Source organism: Eptatretus burgeri, chromosome 14, assembly GCF_056783735.1.
Source record: "Eptatretus burgeri isolate ZD-2024b chromosome 14, Ebu_testis_v1, whole genome shotgun sequence".
NCBI lineage: Eukaryota > Metazoa > Chordata > Myxini > Myxiniformes > Myxinidae > Eptatretus > Eptatretus burgeri.
Genome location: NC_140974.1, coordinates 18,349,118 through 18,374,307, shown reverse-complemented (window position 1 = coordinate 18,374,307; position 25,190 = coordinate 18,349,118). Strand labels below are relative to the sequence as shown.

Genomic DNA, 25,190 nt, shown 5'->3' with positions numbered 1-25,190 from the left:
TTCAGCACTTGTATGGACTGGATTCTAGGGAGGATGTCGGAGAGATCAAGTTGCGGTGCGTCATTTGGGAATGTCAAGATCTCGGACCTTGACTTTGCAGATGATGCAGTCATCTTTGCGGAGACTTTAGACATCCTCTTGGGGGCCCTCGAGGTGCTGAATGAGGAGTCGGAGCTGTTGGGATTACGGGTTTCTTGGGTCAAAACTAAGATCCAGGCTTTCGGTGACATCTTGGATGCTGCTGTCCTGTCTGTGTCTGTTTGTGGTGAGGATGTTGAGGTCGTGGAGAGATTCACTTACCTTGGCAGTGATATTCATGTCTCTGCTGGCTGCGAGTCAGAGGTCAATAGACGTCTGGGTCGGGCCTGGGGAGTCATGGATTCACTGGATCATGGGGTGTGGCGCTGCCGGTACCTGTGCGGGAGGATGAAAGTCCGAGTCTTCAGGTCCTTGGTACTTCCAGTCTTGCTCTATGGGTGCGAGACTTGGACTCTGACCAAGGATCTGAGACGGAGACTTAATTCCTTTGGTACCAGGTCTCTTCGGAGAATCCTTGGCTGTCGCTGGTCGGATTTTGTGTCCAACGAGCGGTTGCTGAGAGAGACTCGGATCAGATTTGTTACCTGCATAGTCCGTGAGCGTCAGTTGCGGCTGTATGGACATGTGGCTCGTTTTCCTGACTCTGATCCTGCTCACCAGATTCTCTCAGCGAGGGAGTCTCATGAGTGGAGGAGGCCAGTGGGTCGACCACGTGCCTCTTGGTTGCAACAGGTTGACCATCATCTCAAGGAGATGGGGATGGGCCTGGCATCTGCCTGGGGGATGGCCAGACGGAGGCCCCTGGAGTACCGGCGGAAAGTGGACGCAGCGACGCGCTGTTCTGGCACATGCTCCCATACCTGACCTGACCTGACCCCCTTTCAAAATTTTCACCATTTTGTTGCCTGATCGCCTGGAATTAATTGCATGAAATCAGAATTTTTTAAACTTTGACACATCATAACCCACAACTTCCAAGTGAAACACAAATTCTACAAATTTCAGAAAATTAATTAAAAATATAAAACGAGAATATCTTGGTAGTATCAGTGTCCAGCCCTCTGAGTTCATACTTGGTGGAAGCAAGGTTGACAGCAATTAGAGCTGTGAATCTGTTGGGATCGGTCTCTACCAACTTTGCACACCTTGATTGGGCAATATTTGCCCATTCTTCTGGACAAAATATTTTCAAGTTCAGTCAAGTTATGTGGGGAGCATTTATGGACAGCGATCTTAAAGTCGTGCCACAGCTTTTGGATTGGATTTAGGTCGGGGCTCTGACTGGGCCACTCAAGGACATTGATCTTTTTGTTCCTTCGTCACTCCAGTGTAGCTTTGGCTGTGTGCTTTGTGTCATTGTCGTGCTGAAAGGTGAATTTCCATTACAATTTCAGCTTTCTTGCAGAAGGCAGCAGTTTTCAGAGGATTTTTCTGTATTTTGCTCCATCCATTTTCCCTTCTATCCTGACAAGTGCCCCAGTCCCTGCTGATGAGAAACATCCCCATAACATGATGCTGCCACCACCATGCTTCACAGGAGCGATGGTGTTCTTTGGATGATGTGCTGTGTTGGGTTTGCATCAAACGTAACATTTTGCATTTAGGCCAAAAAGTTACATCTTGGTTTCGTTAGACCACAAAACTTTTTGTCACATGGCTTCAGAATCTCTGGAGAGGTTTTATGCATTCCTCAAACGGGACTCTAGGTGGGCGTTTTTGAGTAATGTCTTCCTTCTTGCCACCCTACCACACAGGCCAGACTTGTGGAGTGCTTGGAATCTTATTGCCACATGCACAGTGACCAGTCTTTACCATATTAAAAGGCCTGCAGCTCAAAGTTTCCATTGGCCTCTTGGTGACCTCTCTGACCAGTCTCCTCCTTGCTTTCTCATCTAATTTTGATGGACGGCCTCATCGAGGCAGGGTCTTGGTGGTACCATACGCCTTCTGATGGATGGCCTGATTGAGGCAGGGTCTTGGTGGTACTATACGCCTTCCACTTCTTAATGATTGTCTTGACTGTGCTCCAAGGGATATTCAAGTCCATTGAAATATTTTTTATACCCATCCCCTGATCTGTGCATTTCCACAACGTTATCCCGGGCCTATTGTGCCCGTCAGGGTAATAAATGTAAGCACGGAACCATGCACTATTGGACGGGGCACGAAGGTGGCAGATTGCACCCCAGTGGAACGAGTCGCAGAGCTGGGGGACAATAACATCGAGTCGGACCGGCCCCAGAGGGGGTCTCCAGAGTCTGATAGGAATTGGCCCGATTCCATTTGCGAGATGGTAAATCGGAGTAGTGTACATTTGGAGGACGCCCAGTGGGAAGCCTTACACAAACTGGTCAACCGACAGATAGAAATCTTCTCCTTGTCAACCGAGGATATTGGACGTCGGGCCTGGTGAAACATCAGATTCACACCGATGGGGCTCGGCCTGTCCGTCAACCCGCTCGAAGGCTCCCTTGGAGCAAGAGAGAGGAAACTGACGAACAGGTAGAAAAGATGCTCAATGCTGGTGTCATTGAGCCCGCGGGAAGTCCTTGGATGTCACCGGTTATGTTGGAAAAAAGAAGGATGGGACCACGCGTTTCTGCATGGACTATCGCCAGCTTAACAACGTGACACTCAAAGACTCCTATCCCCTGCCTAGAATTGACGATATCCTCGACGCCGTTGCAGGCTCTAAATGGTTCTCAACTTTGGACCTCAAGAGTGGGTATTGGCAGGTGGAGATGGATAAGACGGGGAGGGATAAAACGGCATTTTCTACAGGGAAGGGACTGTATCAGTTCACTGTGATGCCGTTCGGTTTGTGCAACGCCTCCGCCACCTTTGAGAGATTGATGGAGCATGTGCTGGGCGGCATGCCATGGCAATCATGCCTGGTGTACCTGGATGACGTCATGGTACATGCTAAAACATTTTCCCAGGCAATAGCTAATTTGGACCAGGTGTTTGGGCGCCTCAGGCAGGCAGGGTTGAAGTTGAGCCCGGGGAAATGTACTTTGTTCGCAAAGGAAGTGGCCTATCTCGGACACGTGATAGGCCGCGATGGAGTAAAAACCGACCCAGGTAAAATTACAGCGGTAGAGGAGTGGCCCGTACCTCGTAATGTCAAGCAGGTACGGGGGTTTTTGGGTCTCTGCTCCTACTACCGGCGCTTTGTGGCGAAATTTGCGGACATAGCCAGACCCCTTCACCGGCTTACAGAGAGGGGGTCGAGATTTAATTGGACGGGGGAATGCCATCAGGCCTTCCTCAAATTAAAGGGGTGTTTGACATCCACACCCTTGTTAGCGTACCCCACCGATGACGGGATGTATACCCTGGACACGGATACAAGCCAGGAAGGATTGGGTGCAGTCTTGTCTCAGACACAGGGGGCGTGGAAAGAGTGATCACGAATTACATTCGGACCATGAGTAGGCCCGAACAAAATTATTACATCACCCGCAAGGAGCTATTGGCCATGCTGTCTGCTGTGAGCCATTTCCACCCATACTTGTACGGGAGGAAATTTTTGGTTCGAACTGACCATTCCTCCTTACAATGGCTCTTACGGTTCAAGGTTTAATTTTATTTTGTGAAAAGTAAGCGAGCTATATCACCATCTTACGGTTTAATTTTATTTTCTTTGAATGTATAAGTGACTCTCTCTCTCTCTCTCTCTCTCTCTCTCTCTCTCTCTCTCTCTCTCTCTCTCTCTCTCTCTCTCTCTCTCTCTCTCTCTCTCTCTCCCTCTCCCTCTCCCTCTCCCTCTCCCTCTCCCTCTCCCTCTCCCTCTCCCTCTCCCTCTCCCTCTCCCTCTCCCTCTCCCTCTCCCTCTCCCTCTCCCTCTCCCTCTCTCTCTCTCTCTCCCCTCTCTCTCCCCCTCTCTCTCCCCCTCTCTCTCCCCCTCTCCCTCTCCCTCTTCCTCTCTCTCTCCCCTCTCTCTCTCCCCCTCTATCCCCCCTCTCTCCCACCCTTCTCTCTCCCCTCTCTCTCCCCTCTCTCTCCTCTCTCTCTCTCCCCCTCTCTCTCCCTCTCTCTCTCCCTCTCTCTCTCCCTCTCTCTCCCCCTCTCTCTCCCCTCACTCTCCCCCTCTCCTTCCCCCTCTCCCCCCCTCTCCCTCCCTCTCTCTCTCTCTCTCTCTCTCTCTCTCTCTCCCCTCTCTCTCTCTCTCTCTCTCCCCCTCTGTCAGTGTTTCCCATCCACCCAAGTCCTGACGCACAACCTCCACCGATTACATGGTTTCTCATGGGAAAATTACTTTCGTTTTATTCAACTTGTCCACCACATGCATCCTCCCCTACCCCTCAAATCTTCCCCACATCTCATATTTTTGTCCAAGTCTCCCTCCATTTTGTCCCTCAATGCGACTGTTGGTGTTTTCCCCTCTCTCTCTTTTCCTTTTGTTCTGTTGCGTCCTTGGTCTGGTCTATATTTTTGCTCCTCCACGAGCCTCGACTTTTTATCCAAACAAACAAACAAAAAAAACCAAGAAAGAATATTCCAACCAGACAGTAATCAGAAAGTTTCTATGAAGGAAAATATGGCATTGCTAGTTGAAGGGTCAGTATCGAATGACTTTGATCTAAGTAATTTAGAACTACATTTAAAGTGGTAAAATACCTAGAAATATGAAAGGAAGATTGCCTGGGATCTGAATAAAATCAACATCCCACCAGTGATATCGTCGGAGCAACAAGAGTGGGAAAGAAGTTGCAGAGAAATTGACACCTACTGGAAATGTCACGACATATGAGCGACAATTGGAGGTTGTCCGAGGTTTAGCGGACATCAAAAAAAGAGAAGAGCCCTTTGAGTAGAGCTGCAACAAAGAAGATTTGGAAAATAAAAACGAAACAAGAATGAGACACATGGAAGAGAAAGGTGACATAGCATATGAAGGCAACGAACTGACAGTGAGGCAGTGGCGGCTGGGTTAATGGGGGGAAAAGATTGTGGGTAGGGTGGTAGATGGCACGGGAGCAGTCTGTGACTGGCGATGGATGCCAGCTTTGCAATATGGTCAGCCCAAGTGGGGTCATGGCTGATGGTGAGGCCGAGCAATTCAAAAGACTGAACTTCTTCCAGTGGCTGACCACGTAAATAGTTAGGTGGGTTAGTTTAGCAGTCCTTCCAGGGTGACGCTGACGTTTGCCATGATTGAAAGCTGTTCCAATTGTCAGACGAACATTGAATCGAATCCAGATCAGCAAAGAATGATGCAGTTACCCTCTGCCTGTCAGTGGGATAGGGTTTTGTTTAACACATTGTGGAGTTATCCACAAAAAGGAAAGGATTCTCCCAGAGCATCGGAGAGGTCCTTCATGTGGTTGAGGAACAAGACAGTGCCCCGGCAGTCACTACGTTGATGCACTCATGCCTCCTCTGAAATAGGAGAGTGCTGAATTGACACATGGATGACTTGTGAGAGGAGGAAGTCACAGAGATGGGTATGAAGGCGGTCTTGTGTGCCAGTCTGCAAGCTTGACAAACAGAGTAGGATGCTAAACTGTGTTCAATGCTTGAGATACGTCCACTGCAAGGGTGTAGCCAGAGGTCCAACGGCGATGAGGCGAAAAGAGGTGAACTGTCCTACTTTGGTGTTGTCATAGGAGTGGAGATAAGAGTATTCAGAGCACTGCCGGGTAGCTTTGAGAGTTTACTCCCCAGGGAGCTCAGATGGCCAGAGGGCTCAGGCCAGATCATATTTCAGGAAATGAGCGACGAGGAAACCGCCTCGTCTGCCTCAGCCTGGCTACGCCCTAGTCCACGGATATGGTGTCAACTTCTCATATGAGATTTAGGGTCTCCGACCATTGCTAAAGGGTAAGAGTAGCATTAGATTGATTCCAAAGAGATAACTCTCCTCTTCGCAAGGGATACTGTGAGATGTTAAAATACATCAACTGATGCGAGCGAGTGAGACACCCGGTTTAACGTCTGTCCGAGGTATGGCGTTCTTTGTGATGCAACGCCTTACCTGCGAAGCACCGATCTGACGGTTTCATAGTCGGTTCGAGAGTGGAACGCAGAATAGACCTCTCCACCATCCTGTCTGACTACCTGTAGCTGTATCCACAACATCAATACACACACAAAATCTTTTCTACTTTGTGCTATTGCAATACCACAGGATACCACAGTTTATATGTGAACATAAAGCAGGAGTTGGCAAAAATCTACATATTATGTCTGATAAATGAAGGAATCTCCATCTATATGTCCCATAAATTGTCCATATCCATCTTCCTCTCAAACTTCATTCCATTTTCTCCCCCTTCTCCATATGCTCCAACTTCAATTCCTTTCCTTACTGACCATTATTTCTATAAATTATATTATTTATTTCTCATCAGCCCTCCCACATTTCTCCCAACTACTCTTCCTCGTTACCTCTTCCACCGAAGATGGATATTTTCGCCCCTGTCTGTCTGTGAGCAGGATATCTCAAAAAGTTATGGACAGAGTTGGACAAAACTTGACAGGCAGGTTGGATGTGTGACAAGGACGAATCGATTCGATTTCGGAGTAGATCCGGATCCAGATACTAGAATGTTTTCAGTGATTCTTCATCATTGAGAGAGAGGGCCAAAAACGATATGTAGCACGATATCTCAAAAAGTTGTGGATGGATTCGGACGAAACTTGGTGGATGAATGGGGTAAGTGACCAGAACAAGCCGATTCGATTTTGGTTGAGGTTCGAATGCTGATCCAACAATTCAGTGGGATGCAAAATGTAAACTGTTGAACCTGTCGGAAGTATGCGCTCTACCGAGTGCTGTTCTAGTTTTGCATATGTAACAAGTAGAATGTCCAAAGCACGATCTCCTTAAGACCGTCTGATGCCCGGACGTCTCAGTATAAATAAGCTTGTTGAAATGAGATCCATGTGGACATAAAGTGAGTGTGGTGAGTATACCCTTTCAGCATGTTGGTTAAGATGATGATGATGATGCTTAAACCAGAATAAGAGAAATCTCTTTCATCTATCTATAATTCCAGCAGTGTGTGTGTGTGTGTGTGTGTGTGTGTGTGTGTGTGTGTGTGTGTGTGTGTGTGTGTGTGTGTGTGTGTGTCTGTGACCGCTGTTTCTCGACAACCACAAGTCCGATCTAATTGAAACTTGCCAGGTATATTGCTGGGGCCCTGACGATGTGCCTTTTCAAGGTTTGATATTAATCGGACAAGTGCTTCCCAAGTTATGGCCATTTATTTACCAACCAATGACAAGACACGTTGATGCGGCCATTTATTTACCAACCAATGAGAAGACACGTTGCTGCGTGGGCGTGGCCGATGGGAAGGAGAACCTCAGCCACATTCCCCACTACAGGTTACAACGTACGGACTTCTGGATAGAGATGATTGTATTCTCATAATTTCTCGATTTCTTATGCCCATTTATGTATAAACACAATGCCCCAATCCAGTCGTCGTTTATGAGAGCGAAAGAACAGGCTGTGTATTTGTTTGAAAGTAATTTATTTTTTGTACGTACGTTTTTTTTTGTACGTATGTTTTTTCTCTCTCTCTTCTCTTCTCTTTGTATTTTCCCTTGCGATGGCATTGCAAAAAGGCAAAATACGTTGGCGCTAATTGAATAATTGGCCATTAAAACTTAATTGCCAATAATCGTAACTGCGATATGCGAACTTCCGGACAGTGAGGACTAAACTTCGCGTAGGCCGATGCGCGGCCGGCCTATGATGACGTCACGTGCCGTGCCGGTTACGATGGGGATCGGCACCTTAGTTCCCGTGGCGTAGGAGTGGCAATGGTCAATGGCAGCAAATGTCATGGCAAGCAAAGACAGGAAGGTAAACTTGATTTTAATTTGGATTTTAATTAACTCTGTGTGTGGAAGTATCACAACAGTTGTCACTTCAATATAAGTGATAATTCGTGGAATGCATGTGAACATTCCGTACGGGCACGCACCACTTCCGGATAGTGATGACTTAATGTATTGTTGCTGATTCGCGCCCGCCGGCGTGCGAGCGGCCACGTAACTCGAATCGCGACATGTCGCCCACCGGACGGACAATCCCGTCGTGACCCTCTCGGACTAACGCCGGGAACTAGTCACGGGTGGGCCTTTCGGCCTCACCACGATCGTGCCAATCTGCCCCCTGCGTGGGATAGGGTTTCTCGCCAAATTCGACCTACCTAAGTACCCACACGGAGGGTAGACCGGGCGATCACACCTCGCCGCAGGTCGACTTCGGACACGGGCCACTTTAAGCGACCCGTTCCGTACTATCGGGATAACCGAGCGGTGTTATCGTCAACCTCGAGGGTTTGATTAATTATTGGGCGTATTTAGCCCACGACCAACCCTTTACGTGAAGTAAGATGGAGATTCAATAAAAGAAAAGACGAAGCGAAACGGGAAAAACAGTTCAACATAAAGCACATTTATTCCGCGGCAAACGGAAAGCACACATATACAATTACCACAATTATGCAACAAAAGCAAATGTAACAACAGAAGAAACACCACAATAATGCACAAGAAGCAAATGTAAAAGAGAAACACATGCAGATCTACTACCGACTACCGAGCACACGGCAACCCTTATAGTTTTACTTCACAGACGGCGCCGACAACACATATACTCAAAGCAAAAGAAAAAGGAAGGGGCCACCCTCATCGACAAGGGGGGCAGACGGGCCTGGGGCCGAGACCGCGTCGAGCCTACCCGTCTGGTGATGAGCCGCAAAATGGCAGCGGCGCCCCGACTCCGCGGGCCTCGCTGGCAGTGCCTGGAATGGGGTGGGAACGGGGCCCCCTTCTCACACTATCTCAGCGCGGGGGGAAACAGGAGGGGGTTGTTGATGCTCGGGGGAATGAGGATATCTCGCTGGCTTGGGTCCCGCGACGAGCGACTCCACCGCGACCTCGGTCGCGTTACCGGCCTCCCCTCTCCGCAGCTCCCCGACTCTGACACGAGCGCCGACCTCCACAAAGATCCTTGGCTTCTCCAGCCTCCCCGGACCCCGACAGACACTCTCTCGACTGCCTTCGCCGCCGCCACAACTCTTCAACTCTCCCACTCTCCACTCTTCTCAACTCCGTCCAACTGCTCGACTCTCTCAACTCACTGACTCTTCTCAACTGCCGCTGCCACACCTCTCCAACTCCCCCCAACTGCCTCGATTTACTCCGCGCTCGGCGCTTTATAGTGCGACAGGAGAAATCATATGCAGATTTTTGGATCAGGAATCGCTCGGGGGCGGAGCCACGCTCCCCATTGGACAGAGGAAAAGTGGGCGTGAATGATTCTTGATCCGCGAATCTGCATATAGCGATTATACTCCGACGCACCTGGAGGCGGGGCCAAATCTCCCCACGCTCGCTGATAGGACGGAACAGAAGTGGGCGTGAATCGTTCTTGATCTGATTTCTCGGAAAGGCTGGTGTTTTTGCACCCGCTGCTCGGTGCGCGCCCTGTACGAGTCCAGGATCGGTGCCCACAAGCGGCGCGGAAATGGCGGTGATGCGATGGTTGCGAGAGCGAGATGTGACGGCAAGGGTCGTGGCTGTTGTTGTGCAGCGGCGTTGCGGTTGTTGTGAAGCGGCGTTGCGGTTGGTGGTTGGTGTGTGAAAGCGGTTGTGGAGAAGGTGGATGTTGTGAAGGCGGTTCTGGAGAAGGTGGCTGTGGTTGTGGAGATGCAGTTGGTGGTGGTTGTGGTGGTAGTAATGGCGGTTGGTCAAAAATAAAGATAGTAAAAGAAAAACGGCTATCTAAAAGGGTCGCAGCCCGAATGAATGACATTTATTCCCTCTAAACAACGGGTTTGGGCCTAACTACACATATACTTACAGAGATATCTCACCTTCGGGACCTGAATGGTGGTTTGCGAATTTCGTCAACCACAACACTACCCCCTCCCCTTTTTACAGACTCGTCCCGAGTCGTCAAATTTTCGTGTGCCATCATGTGTAGTTCTCCCCTAGTACATTTTACCTACGGATCCCTGAGTGCGACATTCATGGTATTCGTGTCCCCAAAATAAATAACCTGAGGGCTGAGTAACTACCTAAACAAACTCACTCACACAGACGACTTAAATAAAATTGCCGCGCTAGGACAGACATGCCGGGGGCGCACTCATATTTACAGTACATCTTAACCTTAACTTACAAATTTTACACTAAACCATGGCCCAGGATCAATGAACTCTGCAAAAAGAAAGCAGTTAGCAGGGAGCCAGGCTGCTCGCATGCAGTCTCTGGCTCAAACAATGCAGGTGACGGGGAATGTGGCCGGCTGCTCACTCGCAGTCCAAGGCCTTCCCTTTTGAACTGAACGCAGTGAACCACAACGGTGCATGGGCTGCACAAACGCAGTCTCCGTGCCAGCTCAAGTGGCACACGCAATGAACACAACGAATGGATGGATGAATGGATGGACGCAAACACGGTGCACGGGCCGCCACTGCAGCCTCGTGTTGCAGCTGCCAACAGGGCAGTTCTCGCAGCTTGCAAACTGTTGCTTTCTGATCCTGGCGCACATGGCAATGAACAGGGGGGGGGAAAGCAAAAATTGAACAGGGCTGGTGAACAGGGGCAGTGGGCATGGCATGGCAAAGGTGATCAGGCAAACACAGCCTGCAGAACAAGGCCGCTGCAGGCAAACACAGCCGGCAGATGAACTGGCCGGCACAGGCCTTGCAGAAAACAGCTGCAGACGATCCGGCCGGTACAGGCCTTGCAGCACAGCAGCTGCAGCCGATCCAGCCGGCACAGGCCTTGCAGCAAAACAACAGCTGCCGATGAAGCTGGCCAGCCTTCGCCGTTCAGTGGAGGTTGGTGGAGGGAGTGCGGTGGTGCTGGCCACTTGGAAGGCGGGCTCGGACCTACCCTACGGTGTCCCTCCCAACCTATCGCCTTTGCCTGTCACTGTCTATACCCACTCCCTTAATTTGTCCAAAACCAATTTAGCCCCAACTTTTTTTTGTTGTTGTTTTTATGTTTACTTCTCCACTATAAATCGTCCCCTAACCCCCTTTACTGTCCTTGTTCGACTAACCTATCCTGTCTCCTAGCCTACTCCCAACCCCTACGTTCCCTTCCCGGAGGGGAATAAGGGGGAGCTAGCGTCCTGTGTCGAGGCCCAACGAAGCCTCAGGATGGCCTCCCCAGAGTTCAGCGATCTATAACACAAAGTGGGTCCAGCGGCCCACAACGAGAGCGAGGGGATGGATGGTGCGGAGGGGTACATCTCCTAATCTACCCTAACCATTTAACTGTTAAACTACCCCGGGGCTTCAACAAGCGCCTCTCGCTTAAACTATTGGTTCTAACAACCCAGATTCCCGTCGCCCGTGTTGGTGTCCTCACAATTTCAGGCCTCGCCCCCCAATTTTCTCTCCGTGCCCTCACACGGTCTCATGGCTGGGACGTGTGGCTCCCCTTGGCAGGCACGACCCTCTGCTGAATCTCCAGCTATGGCACCCCCGGGCACTGCACTGCCTCCGAGCCTACCAGCTCCCTAACACCGGGAGTGCCCCCCATGGCACCTCCCCTGAAACGCACACGTGGCAGGCTGGCTTCCCGGGCCCCTTTCCGAGGGTCACCCGTGCCCACAACACTGCCCACCCGGCTAATGGCGCCCCGGGCCCCGCACCAAACAGGCGCACCCGTGCCCACTACGCTATCCCGGCCCCCCATGGGCCCTTGGCCTACCACGGCCGACTAGCCTGGTGCCCGGGGTACCCACTCAGTGATACTCACTTTTCGCAGCCACGCTCCGAGCCCGTCAACAGGGCTCCTGCACCCCTCCAAATGGGTTTTGAGCCTACTTTCCCACCAACAACAAAACGACCTCCATTTTTCAATTTAACTAACCCCCTAACTCACTCTACACTGACCCCGGGGTCCCTTGGGCGGGAGTCACTCCTCCCCCCAATCACTCATCGCACCATGCATTCCCCATTCGCTCCACTCACACAGACCCGCTGGCCTCACTCACTCACCAAGCACATGCTTCCACTTCACTCACCAACTCTTCGACACACTCACCGCTGAACTCTGCCATCCTTCTATCTACATCCCCTAACTAACTCGTGCTCCCACGTCATCCCTTACACTAAAGCACGTTCCATTTAACACTACGTAGCTAAACTACGTCCCCTCTACACACTCACTGTCAGTCACTGTCTCCAAATAATCCCATTAATCAATTTCCCAACCTAAATCTCGCTACAATCCCTCTAACTAATCCATTCCACGGGCCCCATGAGGACTTACCCCTGCCCCATGGAGCCGGTCTAGCTATGCTAACCCTTCCCCCTAACTAGTTTCCATCCTGTGCCCTGGTAAAGGGGTCTTCCACCCCTTGCCCGGGAATCCTGTGCACCCGAAAGTGAGGCTTGCTTTTTTTTTTTCCCACATGCGCAGCACCAGCGCGCAATTCACAGCTCGCGCACTTTGCACCTGCCCGTGACGTCATGCAGCTGCACGTGTACCTCGTCCCTCCTTGGACGGTACCATCCGGCAGGGATACCCCTCCTGCCGGATTCCAACCCCACGTGCAGCCATGACATCACCGTGCGCATAAAAAAAAACACAAGCCCCACGTCTCGAGGGGTTCCCCACGCGAACACATGCTCTGCCCGTTGGAGCGCAACACACACGCCCGCGTGGAGAACCCGTCCGGTCCAAATCCATAATCCTGCCTAAATTTGTCCGTCCGCGGGATCGGCAAATTCACCGCGTGCGTTTCCGGACCGGGACTTCACTCTCGCAAGCGAGCACGTGGGGGGCTCGTGCGTTGCACAGCACGGACCTCGCGCTCGCTGCTGGGTGAACCCGGCACGGTCCCCGAAACAACTACAGCCGCTACTCGGCTTTTGTCCCTCTGTCGCCGTTGTCGTCTCCATTCAACACACGCACTCCTGCGTGTCACAACGCTCACACACCATTCCATTGCACTCGCCCCGGGAGAGGCGGCTGCATGTTCTCACATGCCCACCGACATCTCCCTTACACACAGCGACCTTGCACACGCTGTCTCTCTCACACTCGGCCGCTCACTCACGCATGCCATTACCCTTGCACACGTGGCTCCACTCACTCGCGGCCTTTCACTCACTCGTACCATTTCCCTCACACAAACCATACTACTCACACACGCGGGGGCACTCGCTCGCGGTGCCTCATCCACACACGGCATGCTGGAAAGCACGATCTTCTGCACACTTACCACCACACCACTCACACACGGGGTCGCTTCCACACACGGGGTCTTTGTCACCCACCCGGTCGCTCTCACACACGCCCTTGCACCCGCGCTATGCGTGCGTTGCAGCACGCATTTCGCCACACTCGTGGGCACACACCTCGACACCACACACACCGGGACAACCACACTGGGGATTCGTGTCCCCACAAGGGTCTCCGGGGCCTCTATACCCCCCAAGCTCTCCATGCACCTGTTCGCAGCACTCCTCCTCTCAACCTCGCAAAGCACGACCGAACCCACCTGGTCATGACTCGCTTCAAGGGGGCATACTCCCTCCCCTCGTTCCTGGAGGAGGCCATCCAGCTGCTCGCACTGGGTCTCGACCCAGTCCGCCAGCTCACCCCCATTGTCCTCCACTACCTCCGTGTGTGTGTGTGCGCGTCTCTAACCTTGTCTTCATCGTGTAGTCTTCCCTCTATCGTTCCCATCTCCCGTGTCTCTGCCAACTCAGTCACCTCTTCCCTTTTACTATCTCTTGTCTCAACTATTATTTCCGTCTCTTCCCTTGGTATCTCCCTCGTGCACGTCTCCGTCACCCCAATTAGTTTTTCCCTCTCGGTCACCGTCACTTTTTCCGTCACGACCCTCGCCCAACACGTCTCCCGAATTACTTTGTCACCCGCCTCCACCGCGGGCCTGACAGCCGTTGCGCTCCCTCCCAGCTCGTTCGCTCCCACACGTGGAGTCGCCATTTTAAACTCCCTGGTAACGGCCTTCATGCCCGCCTGCAGGCTCCGGCCCATGTTCTGCGTCTCACCCCGCAGCTCTTTCATTTCTTCCTTCATGTTTGTTTCCATTTCATTCATTTGCTTGTTCATGCCTTTTATTTCGTTTGTGTTTGTATCCATCTTTTCGTTCATGCCTTTTATTTCGTTTGTGTTTGTATCCATTTTTGTTTTCATTTCGTGCATGTCCCCACTGATTCCTGCCAGCATGGCGTATAGCTGGGCCATGTCGGGTGCACTCAGCTGAGCCGATTCGGCAAGGATCGGGGGTTTTGGTGGAGAGGGGGAGGGGAGGTGTCATACACCGCGGCCGCCGCCGCACCTATTTCGGGCTCTGGGTTCAGTTGGGGATGTTCGTGTTCCTGCACAACCAACATTTCCTGCACGGGGTTTTCATCCTGGACCATGGATCCTACATTACTACACATATACATTTCTAATACCCCCGGCTCCCGCTCGCCTTGAGACGTCATCTTATTTCTCGTAAAGGGTTAATTTGAATCGCTCGTAATTTGGAGGGAATCGGGGGTCGCTCCTCTCACCCCTGGACCGATTCCCGTGAATTTAGCTGGAGACAGGAGAGCCCGTTTTCCCGCTCTCCGACACCAGTGACGCGAGGAGGGGGATGGGTTTGTATCCCACTCCTGACACCAGTGTTGCTGATTCGCGCCCGCCGGCGTGCGAGCGGCCACGTAACTCGAATCGCGACACGTCGCCCACCACCGGACGGACAATCCCGTCGTGACCCTCTCGGACTAACGCCGGGAACTAGTCACGGGTGGGCCTTTCGGCCTCACCACGATCGTGCCAATCGGCCCCCCGCGTGGGATAGGGTTGCTCGCCAAATTCGACCTACCTAAGTACCCACACGGAGGGTAGACCGGGCGATCGCACCTCGCCGCAGGTCGACTTCGGACACGGGCTACTTTAAGCGACCCGTTCCGTACTATCGGGATAACCGAGCGGTGTTATCGTCAACCTCGACGGTTCGATTAATTATTGGGCGTATTTAGCCCACGACCAACCCTTTACGTGAAGTAAGATGGAGATTCAATAAAAGAAAAGACGAAGCGAAACGGGAAAAAGCAGTTCAACATAAAGCACATTTATTCCGCGGCAAACGGAAAGCACACATATACAATTACCACAATTATGCAACAAAAGCAAATGTAACAACAGAAGAAACACCACAATAATGCACAAGAAGCAAATGTAAAAGAGAAACACAATGCAGATCTACTACCGACTACCGAGCACACGGCAACACTTATACAGTTTTACTTCACAGACGGCGCCGACAACACATATACTCAAAGCAAAAGAAAAAGGAAGGGGCCACCCTCATCGATAAGGGGGGCAGACGGGCCTGGGGCCGAGACCGCGTCGAGCCAACCCGTCTGGTAATGAGCCGCAAAATGGCGGCGGCGCCCCGACTCCGCGGGCCTCGCTGGCACTGCCTGGAATGGGGTGGGAACGGGGCCCCCTTCTCACACTATCTCAGCGCGGGGGGAAACAGGAGGGGGTTGTTGATGCTCGGGGGAATGAGGATATCTCACTGGCTTGGGTCCCGCGACGAGCGACTCCACCGCGACCTCGGTCGCGTTACCGGCCTCCCCTCTCCGCAGCTCCCCGACTCTGACACGAGCGCCGACCTCCACAAAGATCCTTGGCTTCTCCAGCCTCCCCGGACCCCGACAGACACTCTCTCAACTGCCTTCGCCGCCGCCACAACTCTCCAACTCTCCACTCTTCTCAACTCCGTCCAACTGCTCGACTCTCTCAACTCACTGACTCTTCTCAACTGCCGCTGCCACACCTCTCCAACTCCCCCCAACTGCCTCGATTTACTCCGTGCTCGGCGCTTTATAGTGCGAGAGGAGAAATCATATGCAGATTTTTGGATCAGGAATCGCTCGGGGGCGGAGCCACGCTCCCCATTGGACAGAGGAAAAGTGGGCGTGAATGATCCTTGATCCGCGAATCTGCATATAGCGATTATACTCCGACGCACCTGGAGGCGGGGCCAAATCGCCCCACGCTCGCTGATAGGACGGAACAGAAGTGGGCGTGAATCGTTCTTGATCCGATTTCTCGGAAAGGCTGGTGTTTTTGCACCCGCTGCTCGGTGCGCGCCCTGTACGAGTCCAGGATCGGTGCCCACAAGCGGCGCGGGAATGGCGGTGATGCGATGGTTGCGAGAGCGAGATGTGACGGCAAGGGTCGTGGCTGTTGTTGTGAAGCGGCGTTGCGGTTGTTGTGAAGCGGCGTTGCGGTTGGTGGTTGGTGTGTGAAAGCGGTTGTGGAGAAGGTGGATGTTGTGAAGGCGGTTCTGGAGAAGGTGGCTGTGGTTGTCGAGATGCGGTTGGTGGTGGTTGTGGTGGTAGTAATGGCGGTTGGTCCAAAATAAAGATAGTAAAAGAAAAACGGCTATCTAAAAGGGTTGCAGCCCGAATGAATGACATTTATTCCCTCTAAACAACGGGTTTGGGCTAACTACACATATACTTCCAGAGATATCTCACCTACGGGACCTGAATGGTGGTTTGCGAATTTCGTCAACCACAACAGTATTCTAATAATTTCTCGATTTCTTATGTGCATTTATAGATAAACACAATGCCCCAATCCAGTCGTTATACGAGAGCGAATATACGGCTGTATGGTTGTTTATGGCTCGCGGTTTGAAAGTTTTTTTTTTTTGCACGTACGGGCACGTACTCGTTTATCTATAATTCCAGCAGTGTGTGTGTCTGTGTCTGTGTCTGTGTCTGTGTGAGTGACCGCTGTTTCTCGACAACCACTGGTCTGATCTAATTGAAACTTGCCAGGTATATTGCTGGGACCCTGTGGTTGTGCCTTTTCAAGGTTTGATGTTAATCGGACAAGTGGTTCCCAAGTTATGGCTATTTATTTACCAAACCAATGACAGTACATGGTGCTATGACGTTACGATTGACGTCACAATTGTTCCTCTTTTTTTTTCTTTTGCACGTACAGGTCCACACTCGTATTAACAATGCAATGACGTATGGTAGATGAAGTCCGGCTAATGATTACTCCTTCGGCGTCTCTCCAGCGGTTGGTAAAGAAGGGAAGATTTAATGGCGCTGAGCCGTTGCGGCTTCAGAATAGCGTCGAAAAATGGCAAGCAGAAGAGGAAAACTCGTTCGTAGCAGTCGTGGTTGTGTAACCAAACAAACGAAATGCACTTCGCTCAATCGTCTTGATAAAGTCGAACCAAAAGTCACCATGAAAAATAATGACGAGTTGCGTGACTCTCATGACGGGATGAGAAAAGCTTGTTCGTGAAGGCGGGCGAGCTTCCAAGGTGTCGTCACCAAACAACTGACTCCCATGAGCCCTCGTCCTTTTGAACATCCCGTGAATCGATTGGCTCTTGGGAAAGATGCGACTGATTGGCTACCAGAGTTCACGTGTTTAGAAAAATTAATGAATTATTGAGAAAATTAGTGAGTCACCACACGAGTATAAAAATAAAGGGAGAAAGGTCAACACTCACCAAGGCAACGCCATCGACATGTGTTACTCTACGTTCCACCGGATCGACAAAGTTGTGTCGCCCAGAGCTTGTCGTGCAGAAGTTGTAATATTAATGTCCTAATCATAGGGATTTCCTCATCCAAACCATGATGTTGAATCGTTAGTCGTTTCCCAAAGCAAGAAATATTATAAGTACAGCATTGATTGATAAGCTGGGCTCAGAAGATTATGAGGTGGGGGAAGTGAAGGGGAAACATCTTCATCGACTACAAGGAGAGGTTGAGCGCTAGATATGATCAACTTAGTGAAGAAGCGGAAGGTTTGGAGGAGGAGTGGAAGAAGTATGGAGAGGGGTTTAGGGGAATTGCAGAAGTTTTGTGTGGAAGGATGTCAGGAAAAGGTTGCATCGTTGGGGGATAGAAACCAGTACAGGTATGATGGATGGAGGAGGTCGTGAACGCAGTTGATGAAAAGTAGGAGTTTTGGAAGAGGATAGAGAAGATCAATGATAGGGAGAGGCAGCCGGATGCAGGGTTGCTGCACCTTTATGGGCAGAAGAAGAAAGCAGCAAGGAGAGCTGTGGATAAGGCAATGAATTATATGGAAATGGAGGAGTACAAGGAGTTGGAAATGGATGGTGGGAGGAACATGATGTATAAATTGGCTCGTGACAGGGATGTGGATGGTAAGGACATGAAGGGGGGCAGTGATTAAGGACGGTGACCCGAGGCTAGTGACAGAGAAGGGGGCAGTATTGTAGGTGTGGGAAGGATAGGTCAAAGAGCTGTTGAACCAGGAAGGAAGCAGCAGCAAGCTGGAGCTTCCGTTTATGTGGAGGTGAAAATGGAGTTGGTTGAGATCACAGAGGAGGAAGTGCAGACGGCAATGAAGAGGATGAAGAAGGGAAGAACGCCAAGCATTGCTGAGGTGTGTACTGAGATGATAATTGCAACAGCAGTAGTCGGAGTCAGTTGGAGGAAGAGGCTGTTGAACATATGTATGAGGGAGGATTCAATTCCAGAAGAGTGGAGGACAGGATTAATTGTGTCGATATTGAAGGGGAATGGTGATGTTCAAGATCTGGTGAAGTACAGGGGCATTACGCTCCTCAGTCATGTCATGAAGGTTCTGGAGAGGATTCTGCACAGGAGGATAATGAAGAGTGTGGAGATTGAGATTGGAGAAGAGCAGCAAGGGTTTAGAAAGGGTAGGGGGATGGCAGATTGGATGTTCACGCTGAGACAGCTGGTGCAAAAGAGGATGGAGATGCAAGGTGAGATGGTATTGGGATTTGTGGACCTGGAGAAGGCCTATGACACCGTTCCAAGAGAGATGGTGATGGCAGCAATGAGATTGATGGGAGTGCCAGAAGCAGAAGTCATGTTGGTGAAAAGGATTTATAAGGGAATGAAGGGAAGAGTTTTGGTTGGTCTTGGGATGTCTGAGGAGTTCAGTTTCAACATCAGTTTGAGGCAGGGAAACACTCTCAGACCACTCAGTGAGGAGAGTGGGCAGGAGATGCAGGAAGTACGAGAGGAGTGGACGTAGGCTTTTGAAAAACATCGGCTAAAGATGAGTATGGAGAAAACTGAGGTTATGTGGGTCTGGCAGCAGAAAAAATAAATTAATATCTTCCTCCTCTCACACAGTCATATTCGATGGGAAGGAGATCAGACAGGGAATTTGGTTTGCTTATCTGGGAGGAACAGTGACCGGGATGGTAAGTTTGAAGCATAGGAGCGAAGGAGGATTCAGATGGGTACAAATGCATGGAGGAAGGTGGAGGGATTAATGGCAGCCAGGAAGATATCAAGGAAATTGAAAGGGAAAGTTATGATGTCGTGTGTAACGAACGCTGGCCTACCTTTACGATCTGGAGACAGGGGCACTGACAGAGAGACAACAGAGACTGCAAGTTTGCAAGAACAACTGGGTCAGGATTGCGGGAGTGAATAGAAGGATGGATGAATTGAGAGAGAAGATTGGTGTGCAGATGAGCTTGATGGGGAGATTGATGAAATGCCAATGAGTGAAATGAGATGGGCTGGATACTTGGGGTGGATGTGGAAAGAGAAAATGGCAAAGAGAGCGGATATGTTGAGGGAGCAAGGTAGGAGGAAAAGAGGTAGTCTGTGGTTGAGATGGGAGGGTTGTGTGAGGAGGGACATCCGTAAGGTAGGGGTGGTTGGAGAATGGAGGGAGTCGGTTGAGGACAGAGGAAGGAGGAGGTGTATCATCATCATCAAGATGGGGCAGAAGCTTACTGCCATTGGACATCATCCCTTATAAAGGGAAGAGGAGGAGGAGAAGAAGAATTGATTTACTGTAGTAGTCTGGATAAGAAGAAAAATGGAAAGGCGTTATTATCACAGTGTTCTAGGCCAATACCGTGGAATGATTAGAAAGACATTGCACAGAATGTGGAGACATCATTTCCTGCCAGGATAACAGCGATGCAATCAACAAACCCTTGGGTTTATCAATCAAAGGGGCAACGTGACTTTCTGTCCACCATGCTTGAAATTAATGATGAAAGTGGTTAAAGTGAAAAAGTCAGACAATGAAACCTTGAAATGCATTGCAGATATAGGGGTGCATGGCAGGACTGGTAGGTAGCTTGTGTATGGATGAGTGATTACCCCATGCATGCCAAGCACAAAGTGGGGTGAAGCAATTGGTTCATTTCTGTCTGTCCTGTCTTCAAAAGTCAGTTTATGATCGAGGAACAACTAAATTTAAATTGAATGTTTTATTTTGAACACAAATCGGAAAACAAACCTGTAGTTCAGCAATTCTTCTCACCCAAGAACCGCCTTCGCCCACCGGAAATAAATAAAAAAAAAACATTAAAAATTGCTTTTATCTTTTCATATTATTATTATTATATTTCCCCTTTTTATTTTGCCACCGTTTGGCTATCCCAGGGTGTAGCACATTGTTCCATCTACATTCCTCCCCTCATTCCCCTAATTAAATTTCATCATTTTAACGGATAAAATTGGTCTGGTGTGATGTGGCGCATGCACAATGGGCAAAATAGTCTCCTACTGTGTTTTAGCTTCCTTGTGTATCCTTGTGTACTTTGGTTCTGAATTACTCTCGATCATGTATGCACAGAGAGAAGTGTGAGAATATTTTCTACTCTGTCCGCCTGTCTGGCAGTGAAACAATATTGAAAATCATTCCAAACAGGAAACATTGTTTTTGAGAACATCATAAAGGTCAAGCAACAGTCATGAATAATTCATGTAACGTGTTCAATTAGGTAGTGTATTAGACACTGCATCAACAGTGGTAAGCTTCTGGAATTTCATTTTCTCTAAACTTTAAAATCATTATTCTATTTCGATTGAAATATATACTTGAACACTGTAGAACAGAAATCACCTTTTGGCACTTTCAAAACCTTTCTGTTACGCAGGACCTGTGCAAAATACAGCATTTTACTTTATGAGGACCAATCAAATTTGCCGCTCGTAGACCCTGCCCGTGTCCTTGTTTCTCAACACAGCGTGGGGTAATGTGTTCTATGAACTCTCTCATTGGATACAGGTGTAGTGATTGAGATGTATTTGCTCTCCCATGAGCCTCGCTCTTGTGGAGAGATAAAAAGGAGGGTCTTGTCAAAAAGTTACCGTACTGTCGGTGTTTGTTCATCCCTCACCCAGCAACCCCGCTCACCCCCTACCCCACCCCAAATCCTGGTGATGTCCCTGTGCATGTCCCACCATTCTCCTTCTCAGTCCTCTACCCCCCTCATTGCAACCAGTGTAGTTAAGTAATTAAATTGATGCCTTGATTTAATGTGATATTCTTGAAGCATCCTCCCAGGTGTCCAAGTTCCTTGTAGTTCCATGTATTGCGATGTGATCAGTTGGTTGAGTGATAGCCTAAGAACCGTTGATATATACACTGTCTTCTGTGGAAACCATGGGCAGATACAAGAATATAATGGCTGGGTAGCTTTAGGTAGAGGTGGTGGACAATGGCCTTAAGTCGAGAGAGGCTGTGAACCTCAACATTCGGAAGATGCAACAACGATCACCAGTAAAACTTTTATCACTTTATGAAAGAGCACACACTGGCTCTGGGATGCCTAATCACATCAACGTGCCATTGCATGGCAGAACCCTTTTAAGGAGAAAAAGTTATATCCATAACGGGATCCACATCACCGACTGTACCAAGCCACCAATCTCAAATTGGGCCTTTTCAGTGGGATTTTTAAAGCAACCAAACAATAAGCCAATTTCACAGCCCAGCAAGCATGAAGTAAAAGCATGCCGAGGAAACATTCCTGATGTGACTGTTTCTTCCCTTGATTTTTTTTTTCTGCCAAATTACCAGCAATCCGACATTAGGCATACGGGTGCCCCGGACACCTGCTCCCAGTGTCTCGGTGCAATATATGTGGCCCAATGAAAGCAAAATGTTTCATTTCTAACGACTCGAAAGCTCATTTATACAACAAATGGCCATGGAACAACACACACAGACCTATTCCACGTTATTTATAACCCCCCCCCCCCCCCCCGCAGCATAAAATGTGTTTTCAACTCTTCTGGAACAATTTACATGAAGATCAGCTACAATAATGCAATGATGTTTATGCATGATTCTTCCTCCTTCTCTTTGATCATTAGCACTTTCATGAAAATTAATTAGTCCTATTGCACCCCCGAAAGGGTCTCATTATGGGATTCCTGGGAAACATCAAATGCGACAGTTTGTACACGACATCTGAAGGCAGCCCTTTTGCACTGACCCACAAGCTATTTAGTTGGGAAAATATAAATACATGAGGATTATTGGATTGTGGTCATAACGCCAGAAAGCATTGTGAGCTCAAACACACTTCAAAGTTCATTACATTCAGTTCTCCAAATCAATGAAATTCACGTGGGATTAACTTAATCTCTTTTGATATATTTTTTTTTCTCCTCTCTTGATACTAACATCGTGCTTCCTCTTATAACACCGAATCTTTCTTTTCAACTCGATCTATTATTCGTTCTTCTTTCTGCAAGTTGTTTACCTGTACTCCATAGATTGAAGTACATCCCTTAATCAAAGCAGACAATTGTTGTGCTCTTCTAAAAGGAAGTTTTGCATTCAATGGTTTGCGAACACAAGTGTATGTAAGTAGTTTGGTGAAAAAATAAAGTTTCTGATCTTCTGATTCCAAAGGTCTCTACGTGGAGAGCACATGATGGGCTCTTGTGGTGGAGGAAGAGTATGGACCTGGGAGAGAGATATCAATGTGTGCTGCCATACTTGGAACTCAATATTTCAGAAAATAACTGCTATACGTCAAACTATGGGGGAATTGCTTACATTTAATGTAATATCTGGTTCTTGAAAACATTTTGTAATCCTGCCTTTATGCTTTGTGTGCTTTTGAATATTCATTCAGGAATAAGCCAACACAATTCCAGATGCAACAATATAATAATTGAAAGGTTTAGAGAACTATATCATTAGCACAGCAATGTCACATGGGCCTAAATTACTGTAGCCTGAGCCTACAGAGCTATAGCCTGGATTTAGATTGCTCTAGTCTGGGCCTATATTGCTGCATGTAGCCTGGATTTAGATTGCTGTACCCTGAGCCTACAGAGCTATAGCCTGGATTTAGATTGCTCTAGTCTGGGCCTATATTGCTGCATGTAGCCTGGATTTAGATTGCTGTAGCATGGGCCGAGATTACTCTAATAGCTTGGATTTAGATTGCTGGAGGCTGAGCCTATATTGCTGTAGCCTGAACATTTGTAAAATTTATACTCTAACAGGCGTTGATGGCGATGATGTAATTTTAAAATAAACAGCACTGCAAGTTCACGTCTGCTTTATAGCACTTGTTATCTTTTGAGATCACAGAGCACATTGTCCTTCTGGGAGTGAAACCAGGATGACGTAAATTTGCACACATAGCTAATTTGTCATCCCACTGTCCTCAGTCATGATTTTGTGATTTTCATTTTTCTATTGATGTACCGTAATCAATGTACGTTATGCACTATCCAGGATGTCTATCGAAGAAGCATTAAAATTTGAATAGAAATGTGACATTACCATATTATAAAGTGCAAGATATCACTTGCCAGTGAAACCACAATGCCGTGATTCATACGTTGTTGGATATGAAAATATTTGAAATGTTGCTTTGATTTATCAGAAGACATTTTTTTTCACGATTGCTATTTTTAATTGGGTTTTCTTTATGTCTCACATTGCTTACAGGAGAATTACTAAGTTACTAACATGTCAAAGACTCCCATCATCTAAATTTCTCGAGGTACCAAGTTTTGAAGACTCGTATCATCCAAATTCCTGAAGTTGCCTGATTCTCAGGAAAATTACCATGTTGCCAATGGAGTTTTGGTGATAATCAAGCTGGCTCATCCATAACCTTCGGGGAGGGTCTAACCCCCCCCTGCCGTGCCTGTACTGGCAGACAGGAGACTGCAGTCCATTAGCGGATCACACTATTGCTCTGAAGGCAACTGGGAAGGACATAGCTACTTATTGAAAGGAAGTGCTATCCCAAATCCTCCAACTGAATAGTATCGTAGGGACTAAATAGGACCAAACCATAATGTGAAGAAAAAAAACATCTTGCTTTCCTGCTCCTTCAGTTTGCTCATTAAAGGTCTTTTAGGAGCCTTCATCCTAATTAATCTGACAGTAAATGTATTCGTTCAATTTGATACGAACTACAGTCTACACTTTGTTTTAGCGAACATTGTCTCTCCAAGCCTATCCATTAATTTGTTTCACTTCCTTTTCATAATCTCAAATGCTGAGCTGAGTTTGTTTGTTTTGTATACAGTGTTGAGGCGAGTGAAAGAGCTAGAACACAAAATGGATCAGGACGCAACGTAACAAAATTAGGAGCAGCATGAAGAGAAAGAGGGAAATGCCAACAGCAGGGCCAAGGGAGAAAAGAAATGAAGATGGACAATAAGGGATGCGTCGGTAAGGTTGAATGGGAGAAGGGAATACAGGGGGTGGATAAGATGGATACAGACGCAAAATCTGTGTGGTGGGGAGATGGTTTAACAGGTGTAGAAAGGGTCTGAATCGTCTCTTGAAGACCTGGAGGAAGGAATGAGATTGAAGAGAATGTGGAAGTTGGTTCCATAGGCAGGGAGAGAAGAGGAACGGATGATCGGAAGTGAGCAGTAATTCTGCATTTTTGGGAGTTTCTCGAGAAGGGGGTTGTTGATGGACCACGTGCACCCTGTAGAAACATGGGGGGAAGATGGTGGGACAAAGCATGGAGAGGGTAGATGGTGCAAGACCAGAACGGGGGTGGAAGACAAAGAGACAACCGTTTCAATGTGTTTCATTCCTCTGATGAAGCATTTTCGTTCGGAAAGGTTGCCTGCAGCCTCACTCATTCACAACACTACATTCAAATATCTAGGAAATCCCTAAGCCCCATTAATCTGCTGAACCATAATAAATCACTCCAATTAACTCGGGTTATCAACACAATTCGTTACTTCCTTCCATATGAGTGCTGCTTCATCAGGATGAAGATTACCACACTGCAGTTGCAGGCATGGAACAGTGCCAATACAACCATTGATAACGAGTTCACTGGTACTCATTTCCCTGACCCCACCTGGTGTTAAATTCAGTGGCCAACAGGGCTCGAACTCAGGACCCCAAGATGC

The 25,190-nt window shown here is 48.8% G+C and overlaps 1 long non-coding RNA gene across 1 annotated transcript in view; it reads left to right on the top strand.

Annotated features, from left to right (window-relative positions):
- Positions 1 to 23,349, top strand: part of LOC147012728 (uncharacterized) — a 40,559-nt gene extending 17,210 nt beyond the window's left edge. The window contains exon 2 of the long non-coding RNA XR_015051045.1: positions 22,699 to 23,349. This is a non-coding gene — a long non-coding RNA (uncharacterized LOC147012728). The remainder of the gene's footprint in view (positions 1 to 22,698) is intronic.
- The last annotated feature ends 1,841 nt before the right edge of the window (positions 23,350 to 25,190 follow it).